Genomic DNA, 15460 nt, shown 5'->3' on the forward strand with positions numbered 1-15460 from the left:
TCAAGGGTGGAGTTGGAGTTGGAGGGTGGAGTTGGAGGGTGTAGTTGGAATTGGAAGTTGGAGTTGGAGGGTGGAGTTGGAGTAGGAGGGTGAGGGTGGAGTTGGAGGGTGGAGTTGGAGTTGGAGGGTAGAGTTGGAGTTGGAGGGTCTAGTTGGGGGGTGGACTTGGAGGGTGGAGTTAGAGGGTGGAGTTGGAGTTGGAGGGTGGAGTTGAAGGGTGGAGTTGAAGGGTGGAGTTGGAGGATGGAGTTGGAGGGTGGAGTTGGAGTTGGAGGGTGGAGTTGGAGTGTAGAGATAGGGTGGAGTTGGAGTTGGAGGGTGGCGTTGGAGGGTTGAGTTGGAGGGTGGAGTTGGAGGGTGGAGTAGGAGTTGGAGGGTGGAGTCGGAGGGTGGAGTTGGAGTTGGAGGGTGGAGTTGGAAGGTGGATTTGGAGGGTGGAGGTGGAGGGTGGAGTTGGAGGGTGGAGTTGGAGGGTGGAGTTGGATGGTGGAGTTGGAGGGTGTAGTTGGAGTTGGAGGGTGGAGTTGGAGGGTGGAGTTGGAGGGGGGAGTTGGAGGGTGGAGTTGGAGGGAGGAGTTGGAGGGTGGAGGTAGAGTAGGAGGGTGGAGTTGGAGGGTGGAGTTGGAGTTGGAGGGTGGAATTGGAGTTGGAGGGTAGAGTTGGAGTTGGAGTGTGGAGTTGGAGTGTGGAGTTGGAGGGTGGAGTTGGAGTTGGAGTGTGGAGTTGGAGTTGGAGGATGGAGTTGGAGTTGGAGGGTTGAATTGGAGTTGGAGGGTGGAGTTGGAGTTGGAGGGTGGAGTTGGAGTTGGAGGGTGCAGTTGGAGGGTGGAGTTGGTGGGTGGAGTTGGAGGGTGGAGTTGGAGGGCAGAGTTGGAGTGCAGAGTTGGAGTTGGAGGGTGGAGTTCCAGGGTGGAGTTGGAGGGTGGAGTTGGAGGGTGTAGTTGGAATTGGAAGTTGGAGTTGGAGGGTGGAGTTGGAGTTGGAGTAGGAGTAGGAGGGTGAGGGTGGAGTTGGAGTTGGAGGGTGGAGTTGGAGGGTCTAGTTGGAGGGTGGAGTTGGAGGGTGGAGTTAGAGGGTGGAGTTGGAGTTGGAGGGTGGAGTTGAAGGGTGGAGTTGGAGGGTGGAGTTGGAGTTGGAGGGTGGAGTTGGAGGGTGGAGGGTGGAGTTGGAGGGTGGAGTTGGAGGGTGGAGGTGGTGTTAGAGGGTGGAGAGGGAGAGCAAGGAGTAACAGAAAGGGTGTGGGTGTGAGAGCGAGAAAGAGACGTAGAGAGAGGGGTAGGAGAAGAAAAAAAATAACACGCGAGTGGTGCGCTTGTAGAAATGGAAAAAAATTGAGTTAAAAACACCTGGCAACTGCTTATATTTTTCAATATTCAGCATTGACAGGGAAAGTAGGTTAGCGAGATGGATGTTACGGGGAGAGTGAGGGAGAGCTCGAGAATTAGAGAGAACTACGGGGTAGGAATGGAGATAAAGAGAGCAAGGAGTAACAGAAAGAGCGTGGGTGCGAGAGCGAGAAAGAGAGGTGAGGAGAAGAGCTTTTAGTGAGGGGCAAAAGGCCCACTGGTGAGCCTTAGCTAATTCATGGTGAGCGTAGGGCTAAAAGAACAAGATAGTGGGGAGTGCATTCCTTTCAAGTCTGATGCGGGGGCGTGGGAGCGACAGCCTTTGAAGCTCGATGGGGTGGACGGTGGAGTTGGAGTTGGAGGTTGGAGGTGGAGGGTGGAGTTGGAGGGAGGAGTTGGAGGGTGGAGTTGGAGTAGGAGGGTAGATTTGGAGGGTGGAGTTGGAGGGTGGAGTTGGAGTTGGAGGGTGGAGTTGGAGTTGGAGGGAGAGCAAGGAGTAACAGAAAGGGTGTGGGTGTGAGAGCGAGAAAGAGACATAGAGAGAGGGGTAGGAGAAGAAAAAAAATAACACACGAGTGGTGCGCTTGTAGAAAGGGAAAAAAATTAAGTTAAAAACACCTTGCAACTGCTTATATTTTTCAATATTCAGCATTGACAGGGAAAGTAGGTTAGCGAGAGGGATGTTACCGCGGAGAGTGAGGGAGAGCTCGAGAATTAGAGAGAACTACAGGGTAGGAATGGAGATAAAGAGAGCAAGGAGTAACAGAAAGAGCGGGGTGCGAGAGCGAGAAAGAGACGTGAGGAGAGGAGCTTTTAGTGAGGGGCAAAAGGCCCACTGGTGAGCTTTAGCTAATTCATGGTGAGCGTAGGGCTAAAAGAACAAGATAGTGGGGAGTGCATTCCTTTGAAGTCTGATGCGGGGCGTGGGTGCGACAGCCTTTGAAGCTCGATGGGGGGGCGGTGGAGCAAATGGTGAGGCACATGCACTGGCCATAATCCACATTTCAAAGCCCTCTTACATCAAAGGAAGGGTGGGAGGGAATGAGCATATGGGGTGTGAGCGATAACGAATGTAAGAGGGGGAGCAGGAAGTGAGGCCGAGCGCGCTTGAATGCCTCACATGCACTGGCCATAAACCGCATTTTTAAAGCTCTTTGGTAGACTTTTCTTTTCCCCTTACTATAATCTCGCCAGCAATGCGCAAGCACATTGTCTCAGTCGAGACCTAAAAAGAGACTTCTCTAAGAGGCATTCAGCGGGAGACGCCTTCCCTTCAGATAGGAGTATTGAAGTACCGAAAAAATATTACAACCCAAATAGAGCCATACTTACAAATAGCCCCAAATACTAATTACCAATAATCAGTCAGTTGGCACTGTAGAAGGTCCAAACGTTTATTATAACAAACAAACTCTTCCAGAGGAGCTCCTTGTGACCTAACCCCACGAGGTCGGCCAAGAAGACTGCTGGCACATTATCATCAGATTGCATATATACTGTTACATTTCGAAACCGTTACCTAAGAAGGAAAAATACAAGTTGGTACAGGTTGGTGCAGGGGAAAGACCATATATTGGAGACAAAACGCTCTTAGTTTAGCCCATCTCGTTATAGCAAGGTCTTGAGGGAAACTCCTTTCTGCTAACTTCGAGAGAGTCCGCACAGCACCCCTTGGAATGTGCTTATCCAGCCTACCCCCACCTACAACCTTGACAGGCCTAATGTGCAGAAGCAGCAGGTTTCTACAGTGGTACTATTTCTCAGGAGAACGGCTTGAGCTAAATGCAATGTTAGGTTTTCATTAATCCTGTGAGTGGACCAGGCCACAAAATGGCGCTGGTTGAGTCAAGCGGTACTGCCTATGATTAACTCACGAATCTCCTGCTGGAGCATCTGAATCTTAATAGGGGCAGGGGAAGGGACAAACATGGCTGTTATTTTGGTGGCACAATAAGAACAACAAGCCGGACCACATTGCATACAGAGGCAACAGGTGAAGATGATACCTGCTGCTCCATCTGCTATCATCAATGATTTCCAACCCCAGGTCGACAAAAGCCCCCAGAACCTACTAGAGAGTGACCAGGACCCATTTTCGGTGTGCATTTCAGCCGCGATGCGATGCAACTTTTGGATAGCTAAATGAACTGTGGGGGTGGAGTCTGGAATATACACGAGCAGGAGCTGCCGATCACCCGGCATGCACCTCCTTGATCAGCCAGGATGACGTCAAGAACCATAAGGTTCTGGAGCGAAACGAGTCTCGTGGCCTGAAGCTCTACCGTAATATTGGCCATGATATCCGTGGTGATATTAATGACGTTCTCTACTATTCTGGACAATCGTCTTATTTCCCTACTATTGAATATTGGCCCTCAGAAAGTGACCAATCCTTTACTAAAGTCTGTGAACTGTTTCAAGGAGGTGTCAGTCTGACGGTGCTATGTATACAGGGGGGGGTACAAGAAGGACAGATAACACTGCCCCGCCCATCATCGCGGTAACCAGGTGTAAGCATTTTCCCCACACACAAAATACATGTTTGGTGGTGTCAACAGTGGAGGGCTACTGAATATTTTCATTCGATAAGTATAATTGCAGACACTGTTTCCAACTTGCACATGCCCCATTCCTTGTACACAGAAATCGGAGGTGGTATTCAGAATGGGAACGGGCACAATGCGCTCACTAGTGACATTTCTGGCAACAAAATGTTGAAAATACTGTGAATGATTAAAATTAGCAAAATCATAAAGTTCATCTTTTAACCAAGTACTATGTTCATTAACTTTGTACAAATTCATACAGGCCTCTGGGTCCAATGATCCCTCCCCCCCCATTTCCTGCTGGGTTGAATCTCTTGTGAGTTTCAATGTATGCTAAAATCATCCCGTAATCCTTTTCTGTATATTGTTTGGGGTTTTCTACATAATGATTATACATAACAGAGAACATTTGAAACCATGCTTCTCAGCTACCTAAGTAGGATAAGGGCAGTGAGAGAAACAAGTCGTGTTTATGCATGACTGATGGCAAGAGCCCACAAACCCAACAATCGGTCATGTTAGTAGTACTATGGGTTTGGTGGAGCATTTCTACAAATACATTCTTTGCATAAGTCTGGCGGTGTCTTCCTATATGGGGCGCTGAGGTGAACATGAAGTGTTCGGGTGGGGCAATGGTAGAGGGCATCATAGCTTGCATAGGATACTTATTCTCTAAATATATGAATATACTCATAAAAACAGCTAATATAACTGCTATTACTAACACAAAGGCTACTTTTGCGCGCATGGTCCAAGTAGAAAACATTGGCTCATAAAACGGCAAATATCGTAGTGCAATGGGACGCTCTTCTTCAGGTACAATACGACCAAAAGGGTACATTCCTAACTAAAAGTCCAAAACTAAACTCGGGCTTAGCAGTCCATCCTGCCAGAGGGTTCTTCTCCCTGTGTCCGTCAGAGTCTCACAGGCAGACTCCTATCGTTCATCTCAAGAGAACAAAACATTGTTGTCAAAGGAATCCGATATATAACCCAGCCGTTCACATGTGTCAGTCTTTCTTTGTGAACAGAGCACAACAACAAAAGTTCCAGCTCTCAACGGGTTCAGTCCAATGTCTCGCTCAGTACCTCAGACTCGAAATCTAGCAAACCCTTTCTATTCAAGTCTTTCCTTATCTCCTGACTGTGGTGTCTGAGGCACCGTGATGTTTTCTTGGTCGTAGGTTGTATCGCACATGACCTGGAGCTTCCTGATCAGAAAATAGCAAAGAAGGTACCTTTCCTTCATCAGAGCTTCTGCTCACTGGGATATCAATGACAGGATCAAGGGCAATTGCGGATTCAGCTGAGACCGGTTTGCCCGATCCCGTCACTCCTTCTTCTTACCTTTGCTCTATGTCACAGGCGTAGGAAAAATGCACAAACGCATTGGCTCTCTAAGTTTCCTGGGTCAGAATTCCACCAGATTGCTGCGATCATAAGGAAGCGGGAATGGCAGCCGTTTCAGATGGGAAGCATGGATACAGTGCTTCCTTCCATCCACCTTTACAGCCGTCCGCGTTGCGAGCAGGACTTGGTGCGGTTCGGACCACCTCGGGGCCAAGCTAGTGTCCCGCTCAAACTTCTTAACCAGTACCCACTGGCCGGGTTCCAATCGATGTCCGGGGCCCTCTGGCGGAGGCTGCAGTACAGATGCTACCTGCTGATGAATAGAACGGAGGTCTTTAGTCAACGTATACAGGTAATCGATCAACATAGGATATTCAGCATCAGAAAAAGACCGTGGCCTAGGTACCGCCCACATGTTAGCTGGCCTCCCAAAGGTATTCTCATAGGGAGAGAGGCCAGAGTGTGAATGAGGGGTGACTCTTAATTACATTAGGGCCAAGGGTAGGTTGTCAGGCCATTTTAAACCAGTACTCTCTTGAATTTTAGCCATTTTCAGCTTCAAGATCCCATTATACTTTTCCACGAGCCCTGCTGACTGGGGGTGTCAGGCTGCATGGAATTTCTGTCGTATTTGCAATCCATTACAGATGTGTCTAACAAGGGCCCCATGGAAATGCCCCCCATTGTCCGACCAAATCAAACGGGGAAAACCAAACCGTGGTATAAATTCCTTGATAAGAGCCTTTGCTGTAGCCAAAGCAGTGTTCTCTTTAGTTGGGTAGGCCTCAACCCATTTACTGAAGGCACAAATCACCACTAAAATGTATTTTAAATTGTTGACGCGCTCCATGTGGATATAATCCATCTGGAGTACTTCAAACTGTAATGTTGGGGGTGCAAAACTTCCACTCAAAACACTTTCTGCCTTCCCCGCATTGTGTTGCAAACAGACAATACAGTATTGGACCAAACGGACAGCCGTCCTTTGTATGTTAGGGTTATTCCATACTGGGTCTAACAAGGCACAAATTCCTTTAGCTCCAACGTGGGCTGGACCGTGGGCCATAGTTACAACGGCTTGTACCAACGCTTTGGGCAACAGCCATCTTTGCTTTTCTGTCAAGTCCACCCAACAGTTATTCTCATCCAATCTCCCCACTTCCTTCTCCCATCGCTCTAATTCGGCTGGAGTAGCTTCCTTCTGCAGTTCTTTCACGCGTTCTATGGTATTATCAAACTAGTCAGATTCCTCCACCCATCTTGCAGAGGACATTACAAACATAGTCGATATTGTAGACTGGGCCGTCTGATTAGCAACCTGATCTGCCAAAGCACTCCCCTCACCCACATCGTCCAACACTGCCTTATGGGCACTGCATTTTATTATGGCTAGCTTTTTGGGCAAAGTTAGGGCATCCAGTAATTGTAACACCAAGGGACCATTCTGTATTTTCTGACCATGAGAGGTGAGGAAACCCAGCTCCCTCCACAGCCGCCCAGAGCTATGGGCTACTCCGAAGGCGTATTGGCTGTCTGTGTAGATGTTAACCTCGAGTCCCTCACTTAATTCACAGGCTCATAATAACGCCACCAATTCAGCAGCCTGAGCTGATCGATTGGGAACTCGAGATGTTTCAACTACTGTTTTCAAGGTGGTAATTGCATATGCAGCTGTTGTTGTTCCATCTGCTAACTTGAACCAGGACCCATCAACATATAACTCCCCCTGAGGGTCAGATAGAGGAATGTCTGTGAGGTCAATCCTGCCCTTCGTTTCTTCTTCAGTTCGGAATATGCAATCGTGTACATCATTTGCAGTTTCACTCGAAGGGAGTGGTAGCAATGTGGCTGGGTTTAAGGTGGCACATCGCGTAATCGTAATGTGTGGAGCAAATAGTGTCAATTCATATCCAGTGAGGCGTGCGCTCGTAAGATGCTGTGTCTTAGTTTTATTTAGCAATGCGTCCACAGCATGTGGTACCAGCACTGTTAGATTAGAATTTAGAACAAGTCCTTCCGACTGCCGGATGGCCACTGGGACAGCTGCTGTGGCCCTCAGACAGCTAGGAAGTGCTCTGGTGACATTATCCAATGTGGCCGACAAATAAGCGCAAGGTCTTTGCTTACCACCAAATCCTTGCGTTAACACTGAAAGCGAGCAACCGTCGACCTCATGCACGTATAGTACAAAGGGTTTATGGTAATCAGGAGTACCCAAGACGGGTACAGTACAAAGAGCAGATTTTAAAGAGTCAAAAGAATGCTGACATTCATCCGTCTAAGGGAGGGGTTCTTTCACATCTTTAGTGGTTAAATGCAACAAAGGTTTAGCAAGAAGAGAAAAATTAGGTATCCATTGGTGACAGTAAGAGGTGATGCCAAGAAAAGCACGAACTTCACGCTGGGTGCAAGGGACAGACATGTTAGAGATGGTAGTAATACGCTCAGGAGTCAAACGCATACCCTCCTTCGACAGCATATGACCTAAGTAGGTCACCTCCTGTCGACAGTATTGAAACTTAGACAGGGACACCTTATTACCTTTCGCCGCTAGGTTGTGCAGTAATTTAACAGTAGCATCCTTACAGCCTTCCTCAGTGTCGGACGCTATCAACAAGTCGTCCACGTACTGCAAGAGCACGTTGCCTTCGGGCAAGACTAGATCATCCAACAGAGCCTTAAGAGACTGACTATAGAATCTCGGACTCTCAGTATAGCCTTGAGGTGCACGACAGAATCTGAAGCTTCGGCCAGATAACGAGAAGCCGAAGTTCTGCCTGCTATCAGGATGGATAGGGATACTGAAGAAGGCATGCTTCAGATCAATTACTGAAAAATATTGGGCAGTAGGCGGGATAATCGTGAGTATAGTGGTGATGTCGGTCACCACAGGGTACTACAATCTTATTAACTTCCCGCAGGTCGATCACAAAACAATAGGCATCAATATTCCCTTGTGATCCAGAATCAAGAGATTTCTTTAAAATCGGAAGAATCGGACTGTTAGGAATATTGGCAGCTGTCTCCTCAACTACCCCTTTATCAATGAGGTCCTGAATAATTGAGAGCAACTGTGATATGCGCGGTAACTTTACACCAGGTTTCAGCGTGATATGGATGGGTGGGATGTCTAATTTTCCAACATCCGCATCCCCTGTTGCGCATAACGCCCATAACGCAGCAGGGATGCTATCCAACTTGGGGGAAAGAGGCTCATTTTTAGCAAAACATTGTTTCATGTTGTCGGTGAGGGGTTGTATCGTTAAATGAACCCCGTCTGGGGAGCAGTATATTTTTGCATTCAACTTTTTTAACATATCCAGACCCAATAGATTCTCACCACAATGCGAAGTCAACAGAAAAGGTGATTCAACAGTAGCGGGACCGATCGTGAAGCAGAGGGGTTTAGAGACGGGGCTTACCACTGCAACTCCTGAAAATCCCACAGATACATTATTTTGCCCGGGCAGAGCCGCCCCTGGGACCAATGATCGAGCAACTGAACTATTCATTGCTCCTGTGTCAATCAGAAAATTCTCAGAAGTTCCCATCAATTCCCCTCTCACATAAGGTCCTTGTTGATTGACTGGGATCGACACTTGGCCCCTACTCTGTCCCTGGATGTCCTATGGGTGAACATACCCATCCTGATCTTCGAATGCATAATCGTCATTATAATATTGTCTGCGTTGGGGGTTATCAAAATGATTCAGTTCAGACTTGCCTTGAGTCGCCTCTTCTCTGTGCATATCACTCCGATCTTGGCCACCTGGTCCCCGTCCTCGTACCCGAACTGCTCCGTTCTGGGCAAGCAATAACAGACACTGTGCTTTCCAATGTCCTTCCTGCTTACAATAGGCGCACTGATTTAGCCCTAACGACTGGTCCGCGCATGCGCCTCTGCCTGTTCCCGCCCCTATAGACACGGGCCCTCGGACTCCTCTCCCCCCTCCTTGTCCTCGAACGACTTGCTGTAACAACACTCGGGCTTTAAGATCCTTGGCCTTTTTCTCCACTTTATCCTTGCTCTCATTCTCCCTATGCTCATAATATTGGGCCATACTTAATATCACTGACTCCCCATCAACAAGAGGATGACCTTCAAGCTCGTCATCCACGCACACAAGGCACACCACGACACCGGACCTGCGTACCTCAACAGCCGCCTCAGCCTCTACACCCCTGCCCGCCAGCTCCGCCCCGCAGACCGCGCCCTTGCCACCGCCCCCCACATCCGAAGAGTTACCACAGGCGGCTGATCATTCCCCCACATCGCCGCTAAGACGTGGAACACCCTACCCATCAGCCTACTGCAGACCAAAGACCTCCTAACCTTCAGGAGACTGCTCAAGACCTGGCTCTTCGAACAGTAGCAGCATTACCCCCCTAGCGCCTTGAGACCCTCACGGGTATGTAGCGCGCTATACAAATGCTATGATTGATTGATTGATTGATATGTGAAGACCATCTAACTAGTGTGTATAAATTCATTCAAAATAACATTTGCTTACTTTTCTAAGCTACAAGTCACAATATTGCTGTTTTCGATATATTGTCATACTATTTATTTATTTATTTTTTAATTTATAAAGCGCCTGAATCACCCCCGCCGAAGTGGTATTGCCGCGCTGTAGCATAGCAGAAGGCCCAGACCAGAGAGAATTCATTGAGAAAAAGTTCTGTTTTAAGAAGTTTCCTGAAAGGAAGATACTCTGAGCATTTCCGGAGGTGGATAGGGAATTGATTCCAATAGTAGGGGGCTTTACCACCCATGTGAACTTTTCTAAAATGGGGAATCACAAGCAGGGATTTCTCTCCTAATCGTAGAGATCTATTTGGAGGGTAGGGAAAGAGTTTTTTAGTTAAGTAGCCGGGTCCTTTACCATTCGGAGCTTTATGCACAATACAGCAGATCTTGAACTTGACTCTCTTACCTACCGGCAGCCAATGCAGTTGTTGCAAGACAGGGAGAAAAGCCGTTCTGGCTAGCAAGTTCCTAACAAGTCAGACCTGAGGTCTATTTAATGAAGAATCGCTTGTCGCAATCAATGGGGCATTGCAATAGTCCAGGCGACTAATCACTAGTGCTTGAACAAGCATTTTTCACACACAGAGAGGAAGAAAAGGAAAAACTCTGCGCAAAAGGCTCAGCATATCAAAGCAAGAACCAGAGGTGGCACAACCTGATCTTTCATAGTCAGTTTCTGGTCTAAACAAACACCCAGATTCTTACCACTGTCTTAGGAGCTGGAGCATTACCCAACTCAGACGGCACCCACTATGGAGACCAGAGCGAATGGGCATTACCAAAGAGAATGATCTCTGTTTTCCCAGTATTCAGCTGGAGAAAATTATCCATCATCCAAGGTGTAATTGACTTCATACCTTCCGAGAAGTGAGACTGAATGTTGATAGTATTCTTATCGAATGATAGGAGAAGCTGAGTATCATCAGCATATGAAATCGGAGTGAAGCCTGGGATTAAGCACAAAGGTGACCCTGATTTGGCTGCTTTCAGCATTGCCTCAACTGTGTCTACTATGAGCTTGGTGAAACTATCCAGGAAGCAGACATTTTCCGAAGTGGGTAGAGTGCAACTCGAAGAGTCACTAGCTTCAGTTAATTTATCATATATCAAATTGTTTTGTGTTCAAAATGATTGGCGATCTCATTACAAAGTTCTTGAGATGGGTTAGTGAAATATTTAAGAATTTGATATAATTCTTTAGGGGAATTCCCTACCTGGTTAAGTCGTGAGGCGATTTGAGCTCTACAAGCATTTTTTAAATTATTGTGATAAAAAGCTAGAAAGTCTAATAGGTTTCATTATCATTCTGGTCGTGTGAGTGGCACCAACATCTCTCTATTGCTTTGCAAAAGGTCTTCTTGTTACACAGTTCCTGAGAGTACCAGCCTGCTTGTGACCTTCGTATGTCCTTGAGTTGATGTTTCAAAGGAGTCAAACTATCTATAGCCAACTTTACCGCATTGTGGTAGGCATTTAAGCAATCATTAATATTCCTCAATTCCCAATTCATATACATGGAAAATGCGTTCATAAAGGCATCCAGTGTGATTTTGCACCAATGCCTCCTGAAACTACAAAAGACCTTGGCGGGAGTAGACTCCACCTTGGCCCCAAGAATTTGAAAGTCAATCAGGGATTGGTCGGACCATACCAAAGAGCGGGGGGCCTCAGTATGAATGTAAGGTCCAAGCGTATGACCTGCCGAATGGGGTGGGCCCTCATTAATCTTTTCCAGACCAAGAGCAGCCAAATCGATAATTAGTAAAGAGGCTTCCGCGTTATACCCAATTCACTATGTATATTTAAATCCCCTAATAGAAGAAAGTGTTTGGAGGAGTTGATATGGGGAGGAATCAATTCCATCAAGGGCACCTTTCGAACAGTCATGGGGCAAGAGATCAATTGTAAAAAAACAAATCTCAATCTTATCTTCAGAGTAGTGTTCAAGTAAAGATGCATTGATGAAATCTTTATGGATAATGGGAATACCTCCGCCCACCTGAACCTCCCTATCAAACCTTTGAATGTAATAGTTCTCGGGGAGCCAGGGTAATGGAAGGAATGGAGGTTGGTTTGAGCCATGTCTCGCTGAGAAACCCAAAATCAGGTGCATCTGAGATAAGCAAAATTGTACAATCATATCACTATCGGCAAAATATTGATGTATTTGAAACTTTTAGACCTTTTAACTAACATACCCAGCATGCTCAAAGGATTGTTTTTGACGAAACTAGCTACTTTGCTTTTTAGATTGGTTATGGTTAGCACGCAGCCCGAACCAGAAGGGACATTATCATGCTTTTGTTTCAAAACGTGGTTTCGCTGTTTCAAACATAGAATGTTTTTTTACATTGTATAATCCCTCTTTGCGATATATTCACTTAGCTCCAAAAGTTATGCTCCATACTTGGCAATAGAGGGGGAACTGCGTGAAAAACCCACTTTTGAGATTCATACTGTACACACTACCAACTGGGCTACATGGGACACCAGCAGAAAGGCTGGTCAAATACAATTTTATGTGAGTAACTTACAATCAATTAATTTTAAACGCCTATTACATCTGATACAATATAGGGTCAGCTAAGAGGAACTTACAGTCACAGATATGTTGAGTCTTGGAGACCTCTTTAACAACGATCATTTTATCTCACAATGGCCATTTACATAAAAAGATCCCCCCCTTCCTACCCTCTACTGTGTTACACGCTCGGAGGAGCAGCACAATCTGCATTTTCCACTTTTCTTGAAGAACCACTAATCTTCACCTCATTACTACATATGATTGTGACAACCAGTTTGAGAGCTTGGGTCGCTAGGCTGTATTCAACGTCAAGACTTGGGCGTACCAATAGACTATGGCACATAGATATACTGCTGTGAAAAACCAAACCAATGTCCTTACATCACAGAAATATAAATGTGTACATTTTAAATTCCTAACACACTTTTATTATACTCCACTAAAACTGAATCAAAATAGACCCAACCATCTACCCCACTTGTCACCATTTGGCAAACTCAGCAACTGATTTTATTCATTTGGCTAAGGCCTGCCTGTCATTTATGAATTGTGAAAGTCTATTTTTGAAACCATTAGTAATTTCACTGACTATCAAATGGATAGGTCCGCTCTTACAGCACTGCTACGGTATGTGAGTACGATTCCACTCCGCAGAAGAAAGCTGTTTGCCACCCATGCATTGAATTGTAGTGGCTGGGATACGCGGCCATCCACCTAAAATCCAAAAATGGCTGACTGATGCAACCTACTGTGATTACCGTACTGACACTTTCTCAAATATGCTGTTTATAAAATAGACCAAAAGACATATGGGAATCCAGGTCCACTGATGTCATATCTAGCCAGTAGATCCTGTGCCTCTGCTGAGCTTCCTAGCCCTACTTTTCAGGATGACCTAGGCAATATATAGTCAATATAATTGATAGATACTGGCTTACAACTCTGCAGATATATGACTTCAACATGCTTGCCTAACCTCCAAACTTAACTTATGGATGCAGTCTCATTCTCGGAAGGAAGACTGCAACATGCTAGCCTAACCTCCAAAACTAAACTTTGAATGCAGTCTTATGCTTGGAGGGATCACTACAATATATGCGATACATGGCACTTAAAAAAATTCATTTTTTGTGCATTTTAAAAAATTGCACATGGTTATCATTGACTTAGAGTCAACGGTATTAGCATTTCACCTAGTTTGCATTTAGAAAATGCTTAGTGCATGTGCTGAGGGAATCGCAAATTGCGACTGACTATTTGTAGTCCCAATTTTAAGGATTCACAATTTTTTGCGATTACAAAGCCCTTCGTACATCTTGAAAGGCTATTTTGAGTTCTCTAACAGTCAAGTTTAGCGATTCACACTGTTTGCAAATGCAAAATAGTTTCATACATGTAGCCCTTTGACCCCCAATGTGAGTTAAGCGTAGTGATATTTACCACATAGCAGGGTATGACTTTAACAAATCATCTCATCACAAGTTAAAAAACGCATGTGACATTTAACACTCAAATACAAGTATGAGAGGTCATAAAAAACCAGTAGAAAATACCAGCTTCAAATGCGTCGTGTCAAATTCGAGTAGTAAAAATTCCAGAAAGTGTAGGGAATTAAAGAAAAGCTGAGAAACTATATAAAAAACTAAGACTAAGACAATAATGCAAAAAATCACAGTGCATGCACTGTTTGAGCTGAAAAAAATTATGAAACCTCACAAACACCTGTACACAGGGTCAGGCCTATATAAAAAGCCATAGACAGGTGAAGCTCTCACAGGTTGATTGCAGCAGCTCCCTCTTCCAGTCTGCAGTACACTACCATAGATGCAGCACTGCTGGGCCTCTATGCTATGCCAAATCAATGTTCTTCTACAGCAAACCATGTAGCTTGAGGATGAAATCCAGGCCACCAATCAATGACCTCAAATGGTACAGCAACACAGGATGACGGACATGATTGTCAGATGAATGCTGGAACCCATAAACAAAAGTCAGCTTGAGATCCAGAGGATACACAGACTCGATATGGGCTCCATGCAAAACTATTTTCACCAGTACATGGATAGAGTGGAGCCCATCATAGGGATCCGCCGCCATCCCACATTCCTGGACATGCTAGCAGGGCTAGAATGTATTTGCAATAGGCAGGACACCAGCTGACATTAGGACTTGTGTGATATTTCTCAGTCAACCTTTAGCAAATTACTTTGCTAAGGGATGGATGTTTTGCAGAGAGCGAGTGAGCAGCATACACAGTTCCCCTTTGTCGCCAAGACAGCTAATGCCAACAAAGAAAACATATATGCTACAGCAGGATTTCCTACTTCCTGGGGCCAATTGACTGCATTCATATAAATCTGGTAGAGAGGAACAAGTGAGTTCAAACCATAAAATGAAGCCCACTATTTATGTCCAAATGCAGTGTGATGCGGATCCGTGTATACTAAGTGCTCTGGATGAAATTGCAATATCATGATCTTGATGAGAAGCATCGATAGTCATACTGTGGTAATATATCACCCTTTAGGTACTGGGCAGACAAATCAACCCTTCCTCATCAAGATTACACAATCTTTTATAAATGGTGTAGTCCAATATCAATATATATCAGCAGTACCAATTGAGAGTTGTTATTCTCTATCACATCCCATAGATGGATCAATGAGTATATGTATACAAAATTACCTCCGTTTCTCTTTACAATGATGATGATTTTCAGCTAAGTAAACTTTTTAACAACCACATGTAATTCCATTACAACTCTCATGTCTTCCACTCCAAACATGTTGAGAGCTGGTCACAGCTTGAGGTAGAGCTGAGGTGAAGGTCTATCACCAGTGGCCATGCTTTAGTGAAGGTGCTTGGCAGCTTCCTTAACCCCTTGAATGCTCATGACGAGCTGAGCTCGTCATGAGTGACGGCGCTCCGGTGCTCATGACGAGCTCAGCTTGTCATGAGCCGTGGAACGCTCGTATGCGGGGATAATTCCCCTGCTGTGCTGAGCGTTTCACGGGAACGGGTGTGGCCGTGACGGGCAGTGACGGGTTGTGACGAGCTGAGCTCGTCATGAGCACAGGAGCGCCGTGCCTCATGACGAGCTCAGCTCGTCATGAGCATGTGAGCGCTGTGCGCGCCCCCCTCCCCCCCAGCACAGCGGGGGAATATC

Source organism: Lissotriton vulgaris, chromosome 2_1 (genome assembly GCF_964263255.1).
Source record: "Lissotriton vulgaris chromosome 2_1, aLisVul1.2, whole genome shotgun sequence".
NCBI lineage: Eukaryota > Metazoa > Chordata > Amphibia > Caudata > Salamandridae > Lissotriton > Lissotriton vulgaris.